Source organism: Lemur catta, chromosome 1, assembly GCF_020740605.2.
Source record: "Lemur catta isolate mLemCat1 chromosome 1, mLemCat1.pri, whole genome shotgun sequence".
NCBI classification, from domain to species: domain Eukaryota; kingdom Metazoa; phylum Chordata; class Mammalia; order Primates; family Lemuridae; genus Lemur; species Lemur catta.
This window is the reverse complement of record NC_059128.1, coordinates 96,276,171-96,302,615: the sequence shown is the minus strand read 5'-3', so window position 1 is coordinate 96,302,615 and position 26,445 is coordinate 96,276,171. Positions and strand designations below refer to the sequence as shown.

Below are 26,445 nucleotides of genomic sequence, written 5' to 3'. Positions count from 1 at the left end.
GGGTCAACTGTAAATGGATTATAGTTAGTAGTTAAATACTTATGTAAGTATTCTGTTGTATTGTTCTCCTAGAGGACTGTAAACTCCTGAGTTTAGAGTCTGCACCTACTTGACTTAACATTGTACCTCTTGTTCTTAACAGTGTCTGGCACATAGTAGGTGCTTAACAGATTTCTCTTGCATAAAGGAATGAATGAAGTGGAAAGATTTTGAAGGGATTGAGGCAGTTATTGGGTATCAAATGGGGCAGCCGTATTAACACAAGTGAGTCTGCTTCAGTCCGGGCCCCCGAACAGCTGAGAGAGGACATGATCACAACACATAGAATCACAATGGGTTTAGAGTCAAAGAACAGACTTTTTGCCATAATCAAAAGTACCCAAGGATCTTCACGAAATGTTAAAATGGTATATTTAGCATGGGTCCTACCTTCGTGTGCTGACAGTTTGTTAACACATGATACTAATCTGAAAATAGAAATGCATTTAAAGACTTACGTTGATTCAGGGATTGTTTGGTTCACTCCAGTGAATATTTCCCAGTTGCAGGAAGATTGGGATGTTTGGGAGTGTCCTTGGCATTGCCGTGGTGCTGACCCATGGGACAGTCCCTCTGGCTGAAGAATAATTAACAGGCCATAGGGGGAGACATGCTTTGGAGAGATTTCTACCCCCTGCCTGTCCTTAAGGCCAGCACTGCTCCAGTGCTCTGGTGATAGTCATGCCACAGTCTTGCCAATAGAGCTTTTTAGCAGGTGAAAAATACTTTCACATACATTATTTTATTTAACATTTTCACACCTCATTATTATCATCACTCCCATTTTAAAGATGTGGAAACTGAGGCTTGGAGAGCTTAAGTAACATGCCTTATGTCTCCTAGCTAGCAGGTTAAGAAGGAAGTATTAGAACGCAGGTTTTCTGACTCCACATTTTATTTCCTTGGTGTCTTAGGGCGGGTTCCCTAGAAGCAGAGCTAGAGACAGGATCTGCGAGCAGGCGATTCACCGAGAGAGTGCTCTTGGGAGGAGTGTGAGGGATGAAGTTGTACGTGGAGTCTAATCTAGCCTGATGGGAGGGAGCTCCGCAGTGGAAATTGCACTGTGGCCTCCGTCTGGAAACACAGGAGCTGGGCTTTCGGCCCTGGTCCTCGTCAGTCCTTGGCTGCACTGGGATGGGCTTCCAAGAGCCTCCACTAAAGGCAGCTTCCGTGACCTGGGGACGGTCCTGCCGAGCAGACAGCAGCAAGGGGGGGACATAGTAGATGGCAAAAGGAACTCCAGGAGACCGGGGAAGGGCACATTTGTGATAAAGGGTCAGAAAAATGGTGGGCAGGGCACAGTGAGGTCCTCACTAGAGCAGGGGCCTTGGTGGACGTGAAGTGTGCGGGGCGCTTTGGGGAGAACTGAAGGGCCCCACTCTTGCGTGCTCCTCCCACGTTCAAACCGGGTGGCACCTGCCACTCTTAAGTATCCCAACTCTTTGAACTTCGAAGGCGTGTTTCCAGGCAGGACCTGTGTGTGCATGTGTGCGTGCATACCCGTGTGTGGAGTGACCGTGCCAGCCTAGCAGAGGGGCACAGTTTTATTTTTCACACGAACACTGACACTTGTCCACTCCAGAGAATGTGCGTTTCTCCCTGACCCGACTCACGTGGTGGGACGCTGGTTCGTGTGCCAGTTTGAAGAATTCAACAGGAACAACACAGAAAGAGCTTGGGGGCCTCGTCTCCCTCTGGAAAAGCTGAGTTATAGTTTAGTGAGGAGGTCACTCGTTGCTCTCTCTTTCTCTTTCATTGTCTACCTTTCTACTTTCTAAACAAAACAAACCCAAAACACTCTCCTTCTGTATTTCTGGGTTGGCTGATGTGTTGCTGGTGTCCCTGGATGGTACTATCTTCAGGGATAGGAACCTCCCTTAGATCGGGGACCTGCAGAGGCAGGACTGAGGCTCCTTCTCCAGGCTGGTAGCTCTCTCTGGGACAGGACCACGTCTTCCTGCCTGGCAAGGAGCTCCCCCATGGCAGGGGCTGTGCCTTTCCCATCTGATCCGTGTGTCTGGCAAGGAAAGTCTGCGTCTCTCCCATCAGACAGGGAGCTCCCTGAAGGCAGAGTCTGTCTCTCCTTTCAGACTGGGAGCTTCCCGGAACAGGGGCTGCGTCTCCCTCCTTGGACTGGCTGTTCCCTGGGGGTAGGAGCTGTGTCTGCCCTATTAGACTGGCATCTCTGGCAAGGCAAAGCGGTCTGGTTCCTCCTCGGCGAAGCGGGGCCCGTTGGTGGTGGTGGGGACGGATTGCCATTGATCAGGATATGAAAAGCAGAGATGTTCATTTCCAAAGCCAACTCCTTTCTGGGTGAGGGAAGCTGTGAGCCATTTAACTGTTTTAAGAAGCAGCATTTTTTAGCCTTTGGGTCTTTTTTTGGATCAGGAAGCAGAGGAGAAAACAAATAGAAGTTCACGCCATCCTTTGGTGACCAAGGGCTGTGAATGGGCCGTGGAGGCTGCCTGCCGGGCAGGGCACTCTGGCTCTGCACCACCGCAAGTACTTTCCTGCGCACGGAGGAGAGAGATTAGGACCCAGTCCCTCCGATGAATAGAAAATGGCTTTCTTTACAGGGTTCTGCCTGGCAACGATGGGGGTCCAGGGGCTGTCCACTGAGAGAGCTGGAACTCTGCTCCATGAGCCTGGCCGGCTGGGGGGTGTCACACTGCAGCCTTTCTCTTTCCTCCTTCTTGTTTAACCCTGCGTGTTCTGCTCCTGTGGCCTCGGGCTCTGCTTTGTCCTGCACCAAAGCCCTTGCACACTCACCACCCCTGAGGGCAGTGGGTAGGACGCGTCCTCCCATTTTGCAGATGAAGAAACTGACAGCCAGGGAGGTTCGATAACTTGTCACATGGTCTACACAGCTAGGAAGAGTGACAGAGCTGGCATCAGAACACAGGTCTTCCTGATCCAAAGCCCACACCCGTTCCTCTACATCACGCCACCTGCAAGTACCATTTTGCCAAGTGGATAGCTAGCACCAAACCATAGAATCATTTGATATTTGTGATATTAAGGAGGCGGGATGGTATAGTGAAAAGGGCGCCCTGCCAGGGATCAGAAGATTTTACCTGCTGGCTGGTGATTTTAGGTGAGTCACTTAGGTTCAAAGAACCAAGCCTACCTGGTATTGTATACAGTGGTGGTTAAGAGCCCGATAGGCTGGAGGGCAAATCCCAGCTCTGTTACCTCCTAGCCTTGTGACCTTGGGCAGATTATGCAGCCTTTCTGAACCTCAGTTTTTCCCACCTATAAATTGGGATAATTATAAAACCTATATCCTAGGATCTTTATGAAGATTTTAGCATCATGCCTTGTCCAGAGTAAGCCCTCAACATCTGTGGAGCTACTGTTTAGTAGGCCTTCTTATTTAGATCCTAGCCCAGGCATCAGCTGGGGTCCCCCACGCCCTCGAAATCTAGATGAGGCATGGCCCACGTGTCATTCCCACGCCCTCCTCCAGGTTTCTAGGAATGGACAGTGGTGTGAGGGTCTTCTGAACTGGGTCGATGGCTCGGTCTGAGGCTGCCTTGACACCAGGGACTCTCACTGTCACCTCGCCCCTCATCACTCCTGGGCTTCACTCCATCTTGCCTTCCTGTCCCCTCCCGAGAATGAATCAGACGATTGCTCCCCCCTGGCACCGTCCCAGTGGTGCCCCTCTGTGGTTGCCTGGCCTTACTGCCCTAGACCCTCAGAGTCCAGGTCCCCCAAGCAATATATCAAAGGCTTTTCTTCCCCCCAGAGACAGTTCCCTCCCTAAGAGGAATTCTGGTACCGGCAGTTAAGATAATGGATTTTTCCACTTAACTATGTGATGCAAAGCATCAATTGAAAACCCCCTGTAGGAGCTTAGAGTCAGGAGGGACCTAAAAGTCAGCTGAATCCTTTGTGCTTTGGCCTTGAGAGTGTGTCTATAATCAATTAAATGACCATTCCGAGGAGCAGGGCTTCCTCCAGCCTAGGTGCAGACATGACTGTGGTCCCCCTCTGCAAGATGGGACAACAAAAGAGGGTTCTTGTTGTTCATTTTTTGGCGGGCTAGGGAACAGCTGAAACAGTGAAATTGCTCTGTCCCTCCTTTAGAGGCAGCCCCTCCATCTTGCACCCAGCCTCAGTTGGGGGAAGAAAACTGCTTTTCTTCCACCCTGGAAGTCTGACCAGGCTACCCCTCATCTCCAGCGGGTCCTCTGTAGGCTGCGGTGTAAAATCTCCCCTGTGAACACTCCAGGAAGCCTGACGTTAGGTTGGAATACAATTGCAGCTGGAGGGATAATAAATAAGCCAATTTATTTTATCTCACCTGCTTGGAGTTGGGGGTCTTTTTTGAATTGAAACAAGCAAATTTATGCAAATGACATGCAAATTAGAGCCTTCCTGGACTAATAGAAAGGAAATTGAAGCTCTGGGTAGTGCCCAGGGCCGGGCGCGGGTGTGTTGTGAATCTCAGTGTGCCGTGGAGGGTGGGTGCATGGAGTCACCGGGGATGGTGTGTGTCCTGAGATCCAGGGTGGGGGGGGGCTGTCAGGTCATCTGGAGTGTCCCTCTGTAGGTCTCAGGTGGGCAAGGAGCTCAGGTGTTGCATTTTGTGGGGTGATATCTCATGGTCACCCACAACCCTTCTTCCCCTACTCCTTGCCCTTTGTACCTACCAGGGACCTTGCTTGGTTTAGTTTCAAACACATTAGGAACCCCACCCCCACATTCCTTCCTTGGTCACAAAGGGCACAGTTCTGTTCTTGCCACTCCCCACGGACATTCAGCATCTTTCCTGGGACCTGCCTTTCTCAAATCATTTAGAAAAGCCCCACTTGGTGTCTACCCTAAATCCTTCTAGCTGCAGCATAGTCTATGTCATTGTGTTGTCATCCTAAACGGAGACAGATGAGCACAGGGGTCCTTAACCGTGGCTGCACACTGGACTCACCCAGAGGGCCTTAGACGTACTGAGAGTCCGATTCAATTGCTCTGGGGCTCACGCGGGCTTCAGGATGTTGAGAGCTTCCTGACGACTCCAGCACACAGCCTGTTTGAGAGCTACCAGCCTAACAGGTCACGGGCTTTGTATGCTTACTTTACAGGAGGGATTTAATGCCCCTCGTCTTCCCCTTGCTCCTTGCAGTTATAAGGCCCCATTCATTGAGCACCTACTAAGTGCCAGGGGCCTTAGATACATCATCTCCTGCAACCGTCTCCATAGCCCTGCGAGGGAAGTTCCAGCTGCTTTCCACGAGGAAAGTGAGGCTCAGAGAAGTGAGGTTTCTTTCCCAAGATCACTCAGCAGGGAAGCAGCAGAGGCAGGATTAGAACCAGGTCTGTCTGATTCCAGAGGCTTCCTGCTCCTGCTGTTCCTCCCTCTGTCCTTCCTTCCTCGGTGTTTTGTCCAGCACAGCTGGGAGGGCCCTGGGTCCAGGCCCCGGCCAGGGTTTACTGCTCATCAGTAAAATTCTGACCTTGGGCCTAAACCCCCAAGGTCAGTAAAATTCTGACCTTGGGCCTAAACCTCCCTGAGCTTCAGCTTCTCCACTCACCATGAGAGCAGCAACGCAGCCTTCCGACGGTTGTCAGGATGAAATACAAATGAGAAGGTGCTCTGCAAACCGTGCAGCGTGACACCCATGTTAATCCTGTTTATTATATTTCCCCTTCCCCTGGCGACGGTGCCACTGTCCACCTCCCTGAACCCCCCACCCCACCCTGACACACTGAGGGGCTTTGAAACTTGGATTCCTTTGGCCTCCCCTCTGTGCCAGAAGATTCCACTTAATCCTCCACGCTCCACAGAACACGAGTGACGGCCTCCCTGGGAAAGCGGGCCAGTAATTAGGTTAAATAATTTAAAATAACTTTTAATTTTTAAATAATTCTAATTTGCATTTGTGCAATTTACTTTTCTTCTCTCCCCATCCTTTCTCCACCATCCTGCACTGCCTTCCTTGTATTATTTGTTTGTTTAAAGTTGGTTTTTTTTTTCTGGATAACCAATTTGCTCAGAATGGCAACTAGCCAGCTCGACTCAGAATAAGCACAGATTGTAAGGCGAAGGCAGGAGGCAAAATCTGCTGACTTGGAAACATCTGAAAGGCAACTTTGCCCAGCCCTGCAACCCCCTTTGGGAAGGGAAGATAAAGAAAAAATGCACATGCGGTTACCTTTGGATTTTCTGCAAGGGTGTTCACTCGGTGCTCTTGGGGGCAGCTGGGAAAACCCTTAGATGGCTGCATGGGCGCCCAGGGTAGATGAGGGCCTGGTCCCTGGGGGAGGAGGAAGGGCCCGGAGTCTGCACACTGGGTTTAGGTACGGGCACCCCCCGGTGCTCCCAGCTGCAGGGCCTCTAGCAAGTCGGCCTCTCCCTCTGCTGCCCAGCAAGCAGGGGCAGGAGAACCGACCTCCCGGCATGAGGCTTCAGTGAGCGCACGTGTTGGGAGGTCCGGCAGGGTCCGACCACAGTAAATGCTCCCCGAGTGGGGTCTGTGACCCGGGAGCAAAGGGGGTTAGGGCTTTCAGGGCAGAGAGAGACGGCTGGTGCCCTGCCAACGTCTTTGTCTTTCCTCCTTTCTTTCTTTTCAGGTCATAAGTGTTCATAAAATTTTATTTTAAAAAATTTATTTGGAAATCATTTCAGACTTACAGGAAAGTTGCAAAAATAGTACCAAGAATTTCTTTATATCTTTTACCTTTCTCTGTCTCTGACTCTTTCTCTCTCTATATATATAAATATATATACATACGTACATATATAGATACACACACACACACACAAAATCTCCAGTGGTTCTCAACAAGAAGCAATTTTGTCCCCCAGGGGACATTTGGCAATCTCTGGAACAATTTTGTTGTCACAACTGCGTGGGCTGGGGGCTGGGGGGCGGCGGGTGGTGGGTGAGGGCTGGCTGCTCCCACACAGTGGGTAGAGGCCAGAGCTGCTGCTAAACATCCTGCGGTGCTCAGGACGGCCCCCCACCCTGCCCCCACACAGAGTTGTCCCACCCTGAGTGTCCATAGTGGCCAGGCTGGGAGAGTGTGTGTGTGTGTGTGTGTGTGTGTGTGTGTGTGTGGGCAAATGTGTATATCTGAGCGGCTTCATAGTTACAGGCACGATGCCCCTTCACCCCGGAGTATTTCAGTGCGTAGTTCCTAAAAGCAAGGGCACTGTCTTACATACCCACGGCTCAGTTATCAAATCATGGCGTTGACGCTGATGCGGGGAGGCTAGGTTTGATGCTGGTGGGAGGTCCGCAGGGAGCACATGGGCCGCATTGTTAATGGACTCAGACGTGGAAGTGGGCAGAGGCTTGGGCTCTGTTCTGTCAAGATCAAGCCCTGTGACCTTGGACAATCTGTTGTCATTTTTCTCCTGCTCCACTGCTCCACTCTGAGGGTTGTGGATGAGGGGAAGTGAGTAATAAATAGTGGGAGAGAAAGTGCTTTGCAGGTGAATACACAAGATTGCTATGATGCCACCGGCCCCACCTGGAGCCTTCTTGCCTGAAGGCGAGGAAGGAGGAAGGTATGAGGGCAGCCTCCCTCCTGGCTGGTCCTTGGTTATGAAGTTCCAGCTGTAACCAGTCTTGGGGACATTGACAGGGCTCCCACTGAACCACAGAGAGCAGGCGGGTGGGCCCCAGCACACAGTGAGCTCCATGTGTGGGAAGGAAGTGACAGGGACCTGGGAAGCCTTGCTCTTTCTGTCCTGTCATAGAGGGACAGGAGTGATGGAGCCGGTGCCACTGAAAACAGAGAAGCAGTTGGCCAAACGTGTTCCTAGATTCCAATTTCTCTCAAGAAATCCTTCGTTTTTCGCTGAAAAGTCCTTTGTAACCTACACATTGGAATTGTCCCAAGACAATATGTTTTAGGCTTTGGAATTGGAAAGAAGAAACAAACATTTATTAACTGCTTTCTATGCATCATCACTTTCATATATTTCATCTTATTTCATTCTTCTTTTTACCCTGAGAGATAGTAATTAATAGATTTTTTTAGGAGAGGAAGCTGGGGCTCAGAGAGGTTGTCACTCACCTAAGGTCACACGGCTGGCAAGGGGCAGAGCTAAAACTAAAATGTAGATGGGATTTACTTTAAAGCCAGTGCTGCCTCTGGTTTAAGGTTTGGCTCACTGATCACCAGCCCTGTGACCCTGGGCAAGTTTCCTAACGTTTCTGAGCCCTAGTTTCTTTCCTCTTTTGTAAACGAGAATAATCATGTCTGTCCTAGCTGCCAAGTAGGACAGAAAGAAAGTGCTGTATAAACTGTCTTATCAGCATTTTGTTCTCACCACGAGGGGAATTTTCTTTGGGTTTGATGCCCCATCCACTGGGTGAGTGGGTGGAGGCTCAGCCAGGGTCACTGGCTTAGCAGGGTCAGGACCACTGAGTGACAGACACAGCCAGTGCTCTAGAGATGAAGACAGAGAGTACAGGTGGTCAGTGCCTTTTCTCTAGGATGATCTCCCAGTGTGGGTAGCTGGCCTGTTCCCTGCCGCCAGCCTCCTTTCTGGAACCTTCCTTCAGTGACCTCTGAGCCCTCAGAGAATGATGCCAGCTCCTTCCCCACAGAGGCCAGTTTCGATGGCTTGTGGCAGAGAAGGGATTCCTACAGCACCTGGCCCCAGAGAGGGAGGGCTGCCGGGCGGTCCAGGGGCAGAGCCCACGGAAGTCACACTGGCTGCTCCTGCTGTGAAAACTCTGGGCTCCAGGGCCAGGCTCCAGACCTCGGGGCCGCTCACTATGAATCACTCTCTCTGCTTCCCAGAGGGTCTGTGCTGTTAAATTCCTTCTCTTCCCTGTGACATCTCAAGCAATGAAGAAGCCTGAAAATTATGGGGACCTGTCAGCCTGGGTCCGGAGCTCGTGTATCTCCGTTTATTTCCATGTTCCCATATGCCCCGGCAGAGGGGAACCTGATGAAGCAGGTCCTGAGGGCTGTGCCCCCACTTGCCCCAGGTAGCTGCTGAGGTGGTCCTGATGCCTGAGCAGGTCTCAGGCAGAGACGACCTGGATGCTAACAGAGGTGCCATGGCCCAGAGAAGGGCAGGAGTTCTGCCTAGACCCTCTGGCCTCTTGATCCTGGCCGTGTGCTCAGCCCTTTCAGCCCTGGCTGGCCCTTCCCCTGCAGTCCCTGGCTGCCCCTGCCCCTGCAGTCCCTAGCTGGCCCTGCCCCTGCAATCCCTGGCTGGCCCTGCCCCTGCAATCCCTGGGGTTCCCCAGGGCGCTGAGCCTCTGAGACCCCTGCCGGGCTCTGCTTCTCATGACCTGGCCTGCCTGGTCCCTGCTGCCAGCTGGGCCCCAGCCCCCTGACCTTTGCTGTCCCCGTGCCTTGGACTCCCACACTACCTCTCCCTCTTTGAGGTGACCTCCTCCCATCTCCTGAGCCTTTGACAGCATCTGGGGCGTGAGTCCTGAGGCTTGGCTGACTCACTCCCCGGGCCAGCGAGTGTGCCTCACCTGAGGGGATTTTTGTCTAAATCCAGACTATCCTCTGACACTTATCTTCCTACTTTTCTGGCACTGCCAGAGCTTGGGATACAAGCCCAGAAAGGAAATGATTATATCCAAACACAGCCGTGTTGAAATTGTGAAAAGAAAAAAAACCCACAAAAGCAAATGTGCTGTTTACTTTATGCAAAGTGTGCTTTGAAAGGAATGTTAAGGATCAGGTTAGACAGGAGGGAGATGAGCTCCTGGTGGAACAGGGGTGTGGGCTGGTGGGCAGCGCAGGAGGAGAGTGGGGTGCAGGGAGTGGGGGTTGTACATGAGCTGCTGTCCCCAAATCCTAGAACCGTCTTTGCCTGCAGATGGCCAAAGCCCCTTTTGGAGGGCTCACTAAACATTCTCTCAACAAACGAGTATTTATCGGGTACCTCCCGCATGCCAGGTGCTGTGTTGTGTGCTGGGCTTGCACAGAGGTGAGCAGAGCAGGCGTGGTGCCTCCTCCCAGGAGCATAGTGTAGTGGCAGAAGCGAGCACCCATCAGACACTCGTGCCGGTGCATGCATGGTGACAGATGCCTGCAGATGGAGCAAGTGTCTGGATGGAAGGAAAGGAACATGGTTCTAGGAAAGTGTTTTAGAGCAAAGGGGCTTGACTCAGTTTGGGTGGGCTGGTGAGCAGTCAGGGAGACGCTTGAGGAAGGGACACCTGAGCTGGACTGGGGGATGTGTAGGAGTTTACCAGGCAAGGGGGGTGGGGCGTGGGGGTGGGAGTGACAGAGATCCTGAGCAGATGGAAACATGGTGCTTTGGGAGGACTACTAGAAAGTCAGCGAGGCAGGGGTGGAGAGTAAGAGGAGAGGGGTGCTAAGGGGGCTGGGATGGGGTGAGTAGATGAGAGGCACCCAGGGCAGGGTGTGCCTTTTGGTCTTTATACTTGTCCATCTGGAAGAATTTCGAGCTGGGGGCTGGGCAGGTAGTGGTGGGAGGGTTTGGGGCTGCGGGGTGGAGTGGGGAGGAGGGAGCTGGCAGTGGCACAGTCAGATCTGTAATTTAAAGAGGTCACCCGAGCACTTTGCAGAGAGTGGATGAGGAGAGGAGGGGGAGGGTAGAAGCAGGCCATGGATTCCTGGGGCAGGCCTGGGCGACATGGTGGCCCCTGGCCTGAGCTGGGAGCTGCGGAAGAGACAGGGGGATGGGTTCCAGCCCTGGAGAGTAGACACTAGCAGGAAAACTGTGTAGCTCAGTTTGAAATGCACACAGGCATCTTTAGTGTGGGATGTGTGGGGAGGAAAGCCACCTAGATTCCTTTCTCGTTTCCAGTTTTGTGGAGGTATAATTGATGCATGTTAAACCGCACATTTGAAGTGTTACAATTTGATGAGCTTTGACATATGTATACACCCAGAAAAATATCACCACGACCAAGATAGTGAATATATCCATTACCCCCAAAAGGTTCCTATGTTAATCCATCTGTCCCCCAAGCCCCCCACATTCAGGCAACCACTGGTCTGCCTTTTGTCATTATAGATTAGTATGCATTTTCTAGGAGTTTATATAAATGGAAGCATAGTTTATGAATATGTACTCACTTTTTTTTGCTTATCTTCTTTCATGCAGCATAATTATTTTGAGCTTCATCCATATTAGACATGTAGACTCTTATCTGGACTTTGTTGCTCAATTTATCTCTTGTTTAAGTCTCTTAAGCCCTGGCAGCTCAAAGTGAGGTCCATGGAGCAGCAACATGGGCACAACCTGAGAGCTCGTTAGACATGCAGAACCCCAGCTCCCCCCACCGCCTAGACCTGCTGACTCAAAATCTGCATTTTAGCAAGATCCCCAGGTATGTGCATGCACACTGAAGTTTGAAAAGCCCTGTCCTGGCTGGGCGCCGTGGCTCACACCTGTAATCCTAGCCTAGCACTCTGGGAGGCCGAGGTGGGTGGATCATTTGAGCTCAGGAGTTTGAGACCAGCCTGAGCAAGAGTGAGACCCCATCTCTACTAAAAATAGAAAGAAATTAGCTGGACAACTAAAAAATATATATATATAAAAAAATTAGCCGGGCATGGTGGCATATGCCTGTAGTCCCAGCTACTTTGGAGGCTGAGGCAGGAGGATTGCTTGAGCCCAGGAGTTTGAGGTTGCTGTGAGCTAGGCTGACGCCACGGCACTCACTCTAGCCCGGGCAACAGAGTGAGACTCTGTCTCAAAAAAAAAAAAAAAAGAAAAAGAAAAGAAAAGAAAAAAAAAAAAAAAAAGAAAAGCCCTGTCCTAACTGCTCTGGACCTCACTTTCTTTTCTTTCCTTTTCTGTGGACTTTAGGTACAGGGAGTTGAGTTAATTACATTCAATTAACAGCTTATTGTCATGGTCAGCCTGTGTATGGCCTTTGTTTTGTTTCACGGCATGTGCTGTGTATTTTCTCCTTCCCTCGTCCTCACTTCTGCAGGCACCCACTCTGATGTGTTTTGAAATATGTTCTAAAATATGCATGCACTGTATCATTGTAAAATATGTAGTGTCATTCTGTGTATGTATTTTAAAATTGCATGCATTTTATTGTGCTACAAATCTCCTTCCATTTCCAATTTTTCTTACTCAACCCCATGGGTTTTTTAAAATTTTATAATTTTTTTTCCAGGGATGGGGTCTTGCTGTATTGCTCAGGCTATACTTGAACTCCTGGGCTCAACCAATCCTCCCACCTCAGCCTCCCAAGTAGCTGGGACTACAGGTGCATGTCACCACGGCCCACCTCAACATTCTTTTTGTGATCTGCCTTATTGCTCTATGCACATCCCAGTATATGGCTTTTTACTAATGCCCAGTTCTCCACAGTGTTTTTATGGCCTGTTACTCCTAGTAGGGGAGAGTCCCTAAGAACGTCCCCAGCTCCTCTCTACCACAAACAGCTTCATCCCTGTAGGCTGAACCTGAGTCTCCATCTTTGTAAAAGAAGTGTCTTAGACTAAATGACCCAAGTTGCCTGCAGCTCTAACTTTGGTTTGCTTATTTTGTAAGAGGCAAGACCATGGAGGGTTGCAGGCCTCCAAACTGTCAGGCAGAAGATCTGAACAGCTATGCTTTCCTTTGAGTTAAGTTTGTGGCTGACATCGTGCGTGGTCTGAAATCCTTTGATAGTCACAGTCCCTGAGACCTTCTCTTTTCCCCTGAGCTCTTGAAGTGCCTTAACTTCTGAAACATTTTTTCCCTGTGAATAATACACCAGCTGCTCCAGGGAGCTGAGTGTTGCGCCAGTTCGCAGGTCTGTCTAAAATCCCGATTCTGCAGACTCCTCAGAAGGGAGTGACAGTTCCTACTCCTGTGTAATCATTTATAGATCAGGTAATGATTTCCCTCTTGGCTTAATGACAGTTCTATTCTTGGGAGAGCTGGTCAGCTTGTCAAATACTGCTGACATTCCCTCTGGTGGGGCCCTGAGATCAAACGCCCAGACGCTGTGGCTCTATCCGCCATTCCTTCTTACCCCTGGCACCTACAACTGGTGGGAAAAGTCACTTCCTTCAAAGGAAGCTCAGGACTTGTGAGTCAGGGGAGCAAGCTTGTGGCATGAGGACTGCCAGACTCTGTTTGCCTTTGGTCCTGAGGCCATTTGCAATGCATGCCTGCCTCCCTCCTATTCTACGTGCTGGCTGTCCTTGGAGGGCTGCCTTGCAGAGAGGACGCTGGGAATACGGGATGGTGAGGGGCATTCTGCTGTGAGTGAAGGGGCCACCCAATGACTTTTCAGTGGAATTCAGCAACTTGATGAGACTCTACCATGTGCCAGTTTGGTGGAGCGCAGGGCAGAAGATCTGGCTGGTTGCCTAAGAGGATGTTCCTCTAGGAGAATTTCAATAGAACTCTTCCTCATGTGGGGACAAATGGGTCAATGCTCGTGGAACTCAAAGAATGGGAGGTCAGTTCCTCTGGACGCTGTGAAGTGAGCTCTGCTCTAAATTACCGGGGCTGACTAGTGGAAGGTGGACGTTGTGCCCCTCCCCCAGCATCAGCCCTAAATAAAATTTTAATTAAGAGAAATTGGTCTATGTCTGTGATTCCCAAGGGTGGTCTGTGGACCTGTGCTAGACTCTAGCCAAGTTTTCAAGGATGAGATTAGGAAAATGAGAACAGTACGGTCAGTTCTTCATGAAGCTAAACATATTCATTATTAAGGACCATTTTTTGATTGTAAGATTGACATCCTACATCCCTTGTGTTCATGGAATTGGGATGATAGTAGAAATTACAACAGAAGATAATGCAATATGACTGCTAAGTTCTTATGGGGTAAAATAAAAACTTGGCAATTTCTGCCAGGCCTGCTAGTGTGTGTGTGCACACAACTGTGCATAGATTATATTTATCTGTGAACCTCCAAATTCTGTGAACCTCCAAAGCTGAGAACCACATGCAACTATGCAATCAGATAGCATCGATTCCTAGCTTCTCCCCAGAATGAATACCTAACACACTGTATCCAATTTGTGTCTAATATATGTTACTTTGTTTCTAATAACCACAGATTTTTGTTAAGATAAAAAACCTTCCCTTTAGAAAAGGAGCAAATGCCACAAATTAGGTTAATTTAGCAAGCATTTACATTTTAATGAATATATTCTGTTAAAAATCACATAAGTTAGCATGTAAATGAGCAGCAGCCAGGAGGAGCTGATGAGTGGTCAGCTGAGGGTAATTGATTCAAGAGGCTCTTCTGCTGTGACAGCCAGGGCCGGTCAGGGGGCTGGGACCAGGGCACTTCTGCAGTGTCCCGGTAGCCCCACTATATTTAAATGGAGAGGCAGAATGAGAGCGTAATTAAATTGTGGCTGTAGAGCTAGACAACTTAACTAGAGCCCCCTCATGCTACATGCTCCAGAATTTAATTTTCCAAATAAACTCAGTGTGGCTTTGATGCCCAGGGAGGATCAATAGAATGGAAATTGCTAGCAGTTTCCCCTAAAGTGTTACAATGGATTACTGCTCTCACGTTTCTCCTTCATGCTCCTTTTTTTCTGCCAGAGAGAGCCTGGTATTCATTCGAGGCACATACCGATTGAGGAAACAGAAAAAAATAAATGACTGAAAAGGGAAACTACAAGCCATGCTCAGGAGGACGAGACTGCATCCTCCTGCCTGTGAGGCGAGGGCTCCTGGGTCACTGCGAAGGAGAAAAAACGTCCCCGTTCCGTTCTGCTCCGTGGGGCTGGCCGGGGCGGGGGCTGTGTGTACCACAGGAGATTCCAGATTCTTCTCCCCCTCAGGTCACCTTCCCAAGGAGGCCACCCAGGAAGGTGAGCCAAACCTCGGGTCCCCGAGATGCTGTTGCCTGGAACTTCTGTCTGCTGGTCTGCTCTGGAATCCTAGGAATATTCTAGCTCCTCTGCATTCTCTCAGAATAGTGGGGTCAGGGAAGGGTCCCGGCTATCACTGGCTTGCTTGTTCCTTTGGGGCTCAGTTTGCAGAAGATGACTGTAATCCACAGACTATTTGGAGTTTTAACTTGGATTTTTTGACTATGGAGCTAACATTACACGGTCCAATCTCATGTCCTTTTTGTTTCTTTGGGGGAGATACCAATGAGCTTATATAGTTGGCAGGAAGAAGGGGCTCTTGGAGTGAGGTTCCTGGATCACAGGGTCCCCGCAAGTGAGGGCTTGGGAAACCCTTGCCTGGCTCCGGTGGTGGTGGACAGGCGGGACCAGGGGAGTAGGGCAGTGAAATCCAGCAGACCTCTGTGGGGCACAGTTTGTGTGCCAGACGGTGTTGGCACTGTGTGTTGGGGGCGGGGTACAGGACTGCAGAGATGAGTAAGATTCAATCCTTGGCCGGGCGTGGTGGCTCACGCCTGTAATCCTAGCACTCTGAGAGGCCGAGGTGGGCAGATCATATGAGATCAGGAGTTCAAGACCAGCCTGAGCAAGAGTGAGACCCCGTCTCTACTAAAAAAATAGAAAGAAATTAGCTGGACATCTAAAAATATATATTAAAAAAAAAATTAGCCGGGCATGGTGGCACGTGCCTATAGTCCCAGCTACTTGGGAGGCTGAGAAAGGAGGATTGCTTGAGCAGGAGTTTGAGGTTGCTGTGAGCTAGGCTGATGCCACGGCACTCTAGCCCGGGCAACAGAGTGAGACTCTGTCTCAAAAAAAAAAAAAGATTCAATCCTTGTTCTCAAGGAATTTATAGATTAGACAAGTACCCACATGGCTTTAATTCTTGGCAGGGTAACATGAGTTGGGGAATCTGAAACTGGATTGAGTATAATCACCTTATTTTGCATTTGGAGAAACTGAGGCAGGAGTTTTTTTTTGTTTTCTCTGTTGCACACACTACTCGGCATTCTAGTGTGCTGTTCCTCTTGGCTAGAGCAGGCTCAGGGATGTGGCAGCAGAGCAGGGTGGGTAGAGACTCAGGATGGGGCGCCTGTTGCTGAATAGCCCTGAGCAAGCTCCCCTCCTCCCCCGTGTGGCAGAGGTTCCAGAATCACCGGCCCCTAGAGCAGGGGCTGTGATGTTTCCGGAGGCTGACAGATTGACCCTGTTTTGAGATGTCTGGAGAGTGAAAGTTCTGGAAAATTAATTAGTGGCAGTAGACACTGACTACCCAGCGGCTACAGGAATTTATGGGGTTTTTGTTTCTATTTTGTCATGGAATAAGTTATTAGCGTGTGTGTTGATTGATTTCCTGCTAAGTTCCTAGCTGTCTTTAAAAAAAACACTCTCGGAGTTTGGAGTCCCTTGAAGCATTTTAAAGCATTTTAATGAACTTCCTTCCTGAATCACTTATTCTTCTTGGTGTTGTCCCCCCACCTCCCAATCTCTCTCTTGCTTCTGACTTTCAGACCAGCCAGGACCTAGGACCCAGGTGAGGCAAGCAAAGCACCGAGGGCTGAAACATTTAAGGAGGCACTCACTCTCAGGGTCTGCAAGTGCAGGGTGGGCACCCAACACTGAGAGCCTCCTTAAATGTTTATGCCCTGGGTGCCCACTTGACTCACCTCGGTCCTGAACTTGCTTTCCTAACTGCGGTGCGCTCTTCCACATTCAGAAGGACTAAAGGCCATATCTGGGGAGTTCAGATGCAGAGTCCACATGGATACCAACTAAGAGAGTCGACAGTGCTCTGAAGAGACCAGGGTGAATCCACCCCAAACAGGTGTTACTGGGAACAGCGTGTTTTCATTTGGAGGCCTCCGGTCCTGTGTTGACTGGGACAGAACAGGACACTTAACTTGGTCAGTGCTCCCTTCTTTGGCTTGTTTGGTTGCCAAAGCAGATCCTGTCCCCAGAAAAAAAGCCCACAAAAAGGCAGCTGAGTTGGGAATCAGGGCAGACAGGGCGCCCTGTGTTGCTGTTTGGAGCTCACGTGAGTTCCAGGGCTTCAGCGGAGGTGAGGTTGAAAAAACCAAAACACAGCTGTTACTAATTTAAAATGTGCCATTCCTCTCATCCCATCCCTCGGAATGGAGGAGAGGAATTATTAAGTGTGTGACATAGGAGGAGAAAGATTACTGTGCATATTAAACAAGGAGAAGAGTGATTGGTGAATACATGATGTGAAATGAGATAGTCATCACAAAGTTAAATACAAAAAAATTCGGTGGAAAATAATTGTTGTCTATACATTATAGGCTTGACATATGGTAAGTTTTCTATTTTTTTAAAGCCTCTTGTAATTTCTGGATAACCCATTTAGCTGTCTGATTCCCACTGGCTTCCCCCTCTCCCTGCCCTGCTTCTGTGCTATTAGAGAAGTTATTTTCTTGGCTTTTAACTAGTGGGAATTTTCCCAGCCATATAGATGAAGAATTTTAGGGAAGATGAGGACACCAAATGACCTCTGGGGTTTTCTGAGCTCCCTTTGGTCATGTTGGCAGAAATCTCCCAAATCCTGGGGCACCTAAAATGTTCTCTGTCTTTTTCTCCTCTACCCTCTCCCAAGGTGTAGCATCCATGCAAGGTAGGAATTAGCAAGGGGGCCGGCCTAGGGATCATCAGTGAACACTGTCTTTGCTGGAAGCTTAATGTCTGACAGGACCTTCTCTCAGGTGCCGGATGACATTAGCTTGACCATGTCCTTCTCAGGTTCCAGGGGGTGACAGAGTGTCCAAGGCCATCTTTCAGGCAGACAGAACCTCCACCCCTTGGTCACTTGTGGCCTAGCTCCATTCTAAAGCCACTTAGGATCCTCTCCAGAGCAGAGGACTGAAGAAAATGGGCTGACTCTGCAGCAGAAAGAAATCAGAGAAGCTGGAGGAAGCACTTTCCAAAATCAAAGATTGGTTTCTAGATCAGCACTGTCCAAAGAGACTTTCTGCAGTGAGGGAAATGTTTTACGTCTGCACTGTTCAATATGGTAGCCGGTAGACATGTATGGCTATTGAGCACTTGAAATATGGCTGAGTCACTAATGTGACTGAGGATCTGAGTTTTATTTATTTTGATTAATTTAGGTTTAAATAGACACATGTAGCTACTGTATGAAAGAGGGTATGCCTAGCAGATGCTGCATCTCCCCCAGCCTCCCCTCCCTCTGTGCCTTGGCTATTGTGCTGCAGTAAACATGAGAGTGCAGATATCTGCTCCACATGCTGATTTCCTTTCCTTTGGATAAATACCAAGTAGGGAGATTGCTGGATCATATGGTAGTTCTATTTTTAGTTTTTTGAGGAGCCTCCATACTGTTTTCCATAATGGCTCTACTAATTGATATTTCCACAAACAGTGTATAAGTTTCCTTTTCTCCGTATCCTCACCAGCTTTTCTTATTTTTGTCTTTTTAATAGTAGCCTTTCTAACTGGGGTGAAGTGATATCTCCTTGTGGTTTTCCTTTGCATGTCTCTAATGATTAGTGATGTTGAGCATTTTTTCATATACTTGGCCATTTGTATGGCTTTTTTTGAGAAATGTCTATTCAGTTCCTTTGCCCACTTTTTAATGGGATTATTTGTTGTTTTGCTGTTGAGTTGTTTGAGTTCCTTGTATATTCTGGATATTAGTCCTTTGTAGGATGAATATTTTGCAAGTATCTTCTACAATTCTACAAGTTGCCTCTTAACTCTATGGATAGTTTCCTTTGCTGTGCAGAAGATTTTTAGTTTGACATAGTCCCATTTGTCTATTTTTATTTTTGTTGCCTGTGCTTTTAAAATCTTACTCATAAAATCTTTGCCTAGACCAACATCCTGAAGCATTTCCCGTATGTTTTCTTCTAGTAGTTTTATAGTTTTGGGTCTTACGTTTAAGTCTTTAATCCATTTTGAGTAGATTTTTATGTATGGTAAGAGATAGGGCTCTAGTTTCATTCTTCGACATATGGATATCCGGTTTTCTCAGCACCACTGATTTAAGATGGTGTCATTTCTCCAATGTATGTTCTTGGGCCTTTGTCAAAAATCAATTGGCTGTAAATACATGGATTTATTTCTGGGTTCTCTGTTCTTTTATGTTGGTCTATATGTCTGTTTTAATACCAATACCATGCTGTTTTGGTTACTATAGGTTTGTGGTACATTTTGAAGTCAGGTAGTGTGATGTCTCCGATTTTGTTCTTTTCACTCAGTATTGCTTTGGCTGTTCAGGGTCTTTTGTGGATCCATATGAATTTTAGGATTGTTTTTTCTATTTCTGTGAAGAATGTCATTGGTATTTTGATAGAGATTGCACTGAATCTGTAGATGTCTCTCACCACTCTTATTTAACATAGTACTGAAGTCCTAACCAGAGCAATTAGGCAAGAGAAAGAAACAAAGGACATCAAAATTAGAAAAGAGGAAGTCAAATTGTCCCTCTTTGCAGATGACATGATCTTCTACATAGAAAAACCTAAATATTGCACCAAAATTCTCTTAGAGCTCAAATGAATTCACTAAAGTTGCAGGTTACAAAATCAACATATAAAAATCAGTAGCGTGTCTATATACCAATGATGAACTAGCTGAAAAAGAAAGCAAGAAAGCAACCCCATTTATAATAGCTACAAAAAAATAAAATACTTAGGAATAAATTTAACCAAGGAGGTGAAAGATCTCTACAATGAAAACTACAAAACACTGATGAAAGAAATTGAAGAGGATACAAAATATGAAAGACATCCCATACTTGTGGATTGGAAGAATTAATATTGTTAAGATGACCATACTGACCAAAGAAATCTACAAAGAGATTGGAGGCTTTGACTCCTTGTGGAATGAGGTGTGCCAGCTCCTCAGAGCAGCTCCTTCCAACAGCCAAGATAGGCCTAGAGGTGGACGTGGGCTGGGTTTTCTCCTGGTGGCTCTATGGGAAGGGCATTATGGGGTTGTGGTTATCCAGAGTAAAGTACCAGGATTGAAGGCCACTGCTTCTCCTTCTCCCTGGAAAAATGCACAAAGTCACATCACTTATGGCATTAAAGCTCATCTGATCTGATCCCTCATTTTATAGAAGAGGCCAGAAACGGAAGGGTTGAGCGAGGTCAGTGGCAGGGTTGAGCGAGAGCCCAGGTCTCCTAGTCCCCAGCCCAGAAGTTTTCCTATATACCATGCCTCGATTCACCAGGGTGAGTTTTCTCTTGATGAAGCCCTGGGCACATGCTTCATTCCCCTCTTGGAAAGGGTGGAGATGGGGCTGTTCCCAGAGGTCTATAGTAAGTAGAGCAACCCCATCCCTCTCTCCCTGCAGCCCCTTTTTAATCTCTGGCCTTGTCTTTCCCCTTGGGGAGCCTTTGTGGGTGATTGCCTGTCCCATCTCAAGGCAGTCATGGAAGTAGGATTTGCTGATGACTTTTAGATTTGGGCCAGGTATATGTGGACTTGGCAGTTTTCTTGGGTTCTCAATTCCTATGGAATAGTTGAGACCAAGCTAGAATGAAGTGTCAAGAATAGACCACAAAGCCCTGAGCAGACTACCTGTCACCAGGTGTCATGAAGCCCTGGGAGAGGATTCTGTCTCATGGGAGCGTGTGTCTCAGGTCATAGAGGAGGGCATGGTCAGCCCCTCTGAGGACTGTTCTGGAGCAGAGGCCCCTGGCCATCCGAGAGAACATTGACTTGAGCTGCTGGGATGGGCTGTTGCTTTGTGGCAAACTAAGGGCGGTCTCTCTGCAGGAAGCAGGTGGCCAGTCTTCCCCCTGCTGTGCATGGCTCCCCTGGGTCTGGTGGGAAGGTGGGTTGGACCCTTCGTGAACAGGTCACAGGGCTTGGAGTTGCCCCTGTGGACCACACTGGCCTCCTTCTTAGGGGTCAGAGGGGGGAATGGTGGTGAGGCGGGGAGTTTCACAGCCACAGGAGAAGCTTGAGTAAAAGTTTATTGAGTAAACAATTGCCTTCTGTCATGAAGGACTTAAGTAAAAAGAGAGGCCTTTGATGGAAATTTGGACTCCAAATCTACTGATTTGGTTGGGTTTTGATTGTGGTGAGGATAGCCCAGGGCTTGCCATTTTCAACAGGAGGTACACTGTTGCCTGAGGGATAAATATAAAGACTGTAAGAAAAAGTGTCCCAGGCCACAGAGCAGCACAGGGGTGGATGGCCCAGCATCTGGAAGGTGCTGTGGAGGGGGCGTCGGAGGTGCGTTGAAGCTGCTGTCTCTGGGCAGGGGCAGGTTCTCTGAGCCCTGACGGCCCCCAGAACACACTCCTCCCAGGGTGGCCCATATAAAAAGAGGTGTGTACTGTGCTCAGGCAGGGACAGAAAAGGGATGCAGAGAAGTCAGGCTGGAAAACCTTATTAGACACAGAGTCAAAGCCCTGAGCTCTGGAGCCAGCCCTGCCGCGAACTCATCGTGTGACCTCCGGCAAAACCTGGTCCTCTCTGAGCCTGTCTCCTCATCGGTAAGATGCGAGGTATTGGTCGGGGGTCCGGTAGGGTTCCAGCAGGAAACAGATGGCACAGTCGAGCTGGGCAGTTTGAGGGGAGTTGAATGGAGGGACTGTTTACAAAGGTGTGGCAGAGTATAGCGGAGGCACGGGTGGTGCGGTGCCCTGGGTGGGTGACAGCGGGACTGTTTCCCCTCCCTCCAGTCTGCTGCCAGGGCTCCCCATTGGCTGAATGCCCAGAAGCAGGGACAAGGCTGCCCAGTGCTGCCATCCATACGGGTCTGCCACGCAGGCCACAGACAGGGCTGGACGGTGAAGTACGGGTGAACCGGCAACATCCAGCCCTCGAGGCCACGCACTAGGCGGCCTTTCGGCTCTCAGAGGGAGGCAGAGCTGGGGGCAGGAATGTTTTGATTCCTGCTGGCGTCTTGGGTCTCTGCTCTGGCAAGACAGCGCCTCCCCGGCCTGCCCGAAGGTGCCGGTCATTCTCCCGCGGAGCAAACTTCCGACTCCAGCCTGGGCCTGGAGCCGGCGGAGGGCCGCCTCCCTCGCTGCGCCCTCCGTCACCGCCATCCGTCACTCTGCCAGCAGCGCGAAGCAGTGATAGATTAGTGCACATTAGGCCTCCCGTCCTGCGGGCCTAAAAGCCAGGGCTTTGCCAATCAGCGTGGGGCGAAGCCGTGTGTGGTGAGCCGGGCTCTGCGCGCAGCGCTGGAGGCACCGGGAATTAATAAGCACTTGGAGACGGCGGGGATATTGAACTCATTCCTTAAATCAATCCTTAACCAAGAAGGATGAGGGAATGAAATTTTGGACAATTAGTGGGTAATGACGACCTTGTGAAAGGAGTTATTGACAAAGGGTGAAGCTGGGCGAGGGTGGGTGGCCGGTGGGGGAATGGGAAGAAAGTGCAAACCGTGGTGCATCCTCCGGGCAGGACTGACCCCCTCGGAGAAGAGGAGGGGCGGCGTGGGGGTTCTCTCAGATTGGTTTTGGGGAGCAGCAGGGTGGTGGGGTCTCAGCATGGTCTTCTTACTGGGTTAGAAAAAGACAAGGTAGAGAGGGTGTCTGGAGACTTGGACAGGGTGACCCACATCCCAGAGCTCTCCCTCCTTCTCCTGCCTCAACATTCTCTTCTCCAGGGACCCTCACCCCCTGTGCGGAGCACTTGGCAGTGGAGGGTTAGGGGCGCTGCATCCTGCACAGTCCGGCCCATTTCGAGTGAGGGACCCGCTGTCCTCTCTGTCCTTGGAATCCCAGGGTGCTTGTGGCAGGGGCTTTCTCATCATCCCACATCAGCGCCAGCACTTACAGGGGTGGGACCAACGTCCCAGAGGCGAGGGCCTTGCCCCACCATTGGTGGGAGCCCGGCTCTCTCCCAGTCCCAGCTTTCCTGTGCCTCTGTCTCCTTGACCTCCCCTCTGGCCGAGCAGGTGTCTGCCTGCCCCAGTCTGCAGGTCCGGCAGAAACACGGTGTCTTCCCTGCCCTACTGGGCCTGTGCCATGGCATCCGCCAACGAGAGCCACAGCAGCAGCCTCCACTGCAAAGGAGGCGTCTCCCGTGGCTTCCTCAAGCAGAGCCTGAGACAAGGATCCCGGACCTTGACTTCTTCTTGGGGTGCACTGCAGAGAGAAACCTGAAAGGGAGGGAGGGAAGCAGGGTAGGAAGAGAAAGGAGCTGTAAGGACATGGCCTCACATCAAGTCTAGCCTTGGCCTGTCGGGGGGAAGGTTCTGGAGCCTGAGCTGGACCTCAGAGTGGTCCCCTGGTGGGAGGGGGGTGGGCCAGCCTCTTGTGTTGGTCCACCAGTCATTGCCTGAGAGCTCTCGGGAAGGGAATTTCTCACCTCCTGCAAGGGTCTCCAGTCAGCTGCAGGCAGGGCTTGGGGGGTGGGAGGTAGGGGTGGAGAGTGGGGGTCTTTAGCTGCCCACCTCGAAGCAGCCTGCCTCAGTGTCCACTGCAAAAGCATGTGTGGCCACCCCCTCCCATTCTATAAGAACAATGATAAGAACCCCTTAAATTTGTATGGCACATTGCATCACAAGCCACTGGTCGCTTTCAAAAAATTATCTCACCCTACTCACTTGGCAAGAAAGGTTTGATCTCCATTTTACAGACGGGAAACTGGAGCCCAGAGAGGCTGAGTTTGTGTCCAGAGGTCACGCATCTGTAGGCAGGGAGGCTGGGGCCTGAAGCCGTCACAGTCATTGTGGGGATTCAGATGGGGTTGACCACCCTCTACACTTCCCTGCTAGGGACTCTGCTGTCTTAATGGCAGAAAGAAATGGCCCCCAAAATGCAGAGTGTCCAGAAGAGCTTTCCTAGCTGGACACAGCCCCCACAGGCCAAAGGGTGGCAAGAGGGAGGCATCGTCTCAGCACCCTGTCCCTCCCCAGGGGTTCCACCATGTTTCTCCCTGATGTCACCCGCCTCCTGACTCGGGCCTTATTCCCACTGGTATTGTGATAATGGGGGAGGGGCCACTATGCTTTAAATGCAGCCTTTTAGGTAGAAGGATGAACATAGGACCCACACTCAGTTTAAAATGACAAGTTAGCTTTCCTTCTGGATTATTTATTCATTTTTTGGGGGGTGGGCAGATGGTCTCTTAGTAAATTACATCTGACAACCCAAAAAATTGTGCAGAAGGACACTTCATGCACAATTTCTGTAGACTTGCGGAGCCTGACTCCCGGGATGGCGGGGTGAAGGGAGCTTGGAGAAGGAGTGGCCAGTCGCACAGAGCCTCTGTGGCTCACCCGGAGGGCCCAGGTGCCGCCTACCCTGCTCCTGCTCCTCCTCCCCGGGGGTGGGAAGGTACAAGGCAGCTCTGGCTGGCAGAGTCTTGTCCAGTGAGCCAGGGTCGGAATGGATGGAGCTATTCTGATCTGGGATGCTTTCTTCTCAAGGATTAACTGCAAAAAAGAAAATGAAACAAAACGGGGCAGGAAAGCTTTAGATAAGGAACCAAGGACGTGGCATCTTTGAAAGTTCTCCCAAAGGAGATGTCAGTGTTCACTGAGACGGCCAGAATTTACTTTAGCTATTACTATGGATGAATAATTATGGGCAAGCCAGCAAGGACTGCGGGTTCACGGCAGGTTAATTGGGAATAATGGGTTTCATTCCAAACCATGAGAAATGATATTTCAGAGACAGAGAGAGAGAGTGAGAGAGAGAGAGCGAGCGACTGACTCTGCTCTCACTGAGTGTCGGGCCATCCTTTCCTCGCAGGTTTGGCTCTGCTGGTCCCGGCCAAGCCTCTTGAGTCCAGACATCTGGGCCTGGGTCCTTGTTGGGCAGAGGGTGGGGCTGGCGGCTGAAGCCAGAGAGATCAGGTGGCCCGTTTGCATTTCTCCCCCTCCTGAAATCAGGGTGGGCAGCCTGGCACTTAATCCTTCAGCGAATGTTCTTTGAGCGCCCACGACGGGCAGGGCGCTGGGTCCTGTGCACCGCGGTGAGCCTGCGCGGGGCTGACGGAGGGCGGCGCTGGCCAGACCAGTGCTGTGCCACAGAAACACAGTGCCAGCCTCACCTTGTGAGCCGCATGTGTAGTTTAAGATTTTCTGGTAGCCGCATTAAAAAAGGTTACAGATGACATTCATTTTAATAATATGCCTTCTTTAACCCAGTATATCTAAAACCATATTATCATTTCAACCTGTGATTTATATAAAGTATTAATGGATATTTGACACAGCACATCTCAGTTTGGACGAGCCACATTTCAAGTGCTTGGAAACCACATGTGGCCAGTGGCCACCACGTTGGACAGTGAAGGAGCAGGTCGTCACTGATCTCACACCTCACACGACTGTGGGTGTGCTGCAAAGGGGAGGGTCACAGGGCACCCAGCAGGCAGGCCTGACAGCGGAGCAGGGGCTGGAGGGTGTCAGAGGAACAACCGTTGCAGCTGCAGTCTGAAGGGCAGGCAGCAGGTACCAAGGCAAGGGGGTGAAGGGAAAAGCATTCCAGGCAGAGGGAACTGCATGTGCGAAGGCTGCAGTGCAGTGAGCAAGAGGAAGAAGAGCTGGAGGTGAGGCTGCTGAGTCAGGCAGGAGCTGGCAGGGTCTGGAAGGCACTGTGAGCACTTTGGTCTTGTAGTCAGAAGAGAGCTGTAAGCAGGGGATCAGAAGTGGGTTTTCTGAAGCTCACTCAGGCTGCTGGGAGGAACCCGGCTTAGAGCGATCAGGAGGTCCATCCTTGGAGGTTGCTGGCACGCGACCTGCCCTGGGGGCTTCAGAGGGTGAAAGCCGGCCTCTCCGAGGCAAGGCCAGCAACGATTTCATCAGGGCAGCTTCCTGCCCTTCCCCTCTGCCCTGAGGCCAGGAGCCACCAGGGTGGGGAAAACTTACCCATGTTGTGAGCAGATCAGTGCAGTCTGCCCTGCCTGGAAGTCAGGGCTCCAGATGGGTATTTCAGCCTCACTTCCTGGCTGTGCAACCTCAGACAGATCTCCCCCTCCGTGGGCCGTTAGCTATAAAAAGGAGGTGGCGGAAGGATGTATGGACCATGGGTTTCTGAAACGTCATGAGAGTAGGATAGGGCCCCCCTCTGGGTTGTCCAGGGGCACAACCTCCTTTGCCCTGGCTGGCCTTGGCCTTGGACAGTTCCTTTCTCTACCCCGAGGGGTAGGAGCCCATGCCATCACCCTGGAGCTGCTTGCCCTTGTCAAGATGCCCAGCTCTGCGCTGGCTCTGCCCACAGTGGCTCTGTGTCTGTGAAAGGCAGGGCTGGTGTGGTGAGGCAGTGTCCGTGTGACCTACCTGGGAAATAAACCCGGCCCCTAATCTCCTAAGTAAAATGGCGTGAAGCTTTTTGACAAGGTCAGCCTCCCTAGGGACACCTACCTTATACCGGAGACTTAACACACGCTCTGTCAGCCCCACACCAGCCCTGCGTGTAGGTGGCGTCACCTCTGGTTCACAGATGCCAGACCTGAAGCTTGGGAGGTTTATAGAGTTTGCCCAAGGTCACAGGGCCTGAGTGGTGGGCGTAAGACTCAAACCTATGTCCCCCAGAAGCCAGGTCCAGGCCCCTGGGCCACGCCACCCTCTTTTTGGCTCATTTCTCTCAGCAGCTAAGCCCAAATTCTTGAACAATTGCGACTTTTTTGAAAGCACTGTTTCTAACGAGCTGTGAGGGGAAGGCCATGGGTGTTGCC

At 50.3% G+C, this 26,445-nt stretch overlaps 1 protein-coding gene across 5 annotated transcripts in view; it reads left to right on the top strand.

Moving 5' to 3' along the window:
• The window catches only part of MEGF11 (multiple EGF like domains 11), a 340,206-nt gene that overhangs the window by 49,644 nt on the left and 264,117 nt on the right, over positions 1 to 26,445 (top strand). For 4 of the 5 annotated variants that reach the window (XM_045541340.1, XM_045541327.1, XM_045541357.1 and 1 more), the window contains exons 3-4: positions 4,463 to 4,474; positions 25,062 to 25,067. The gene's annotated coding sequence lies outside the window, so the exon portion shown is untranslated. The remainder of the gene's footprint in view (positions 1 to 4,462; positions 4,475 to 25,061; positions 25,068 to 26,445) is intronic. The other variant, XM_045541334.1, reaches the window with a different exon arrangement.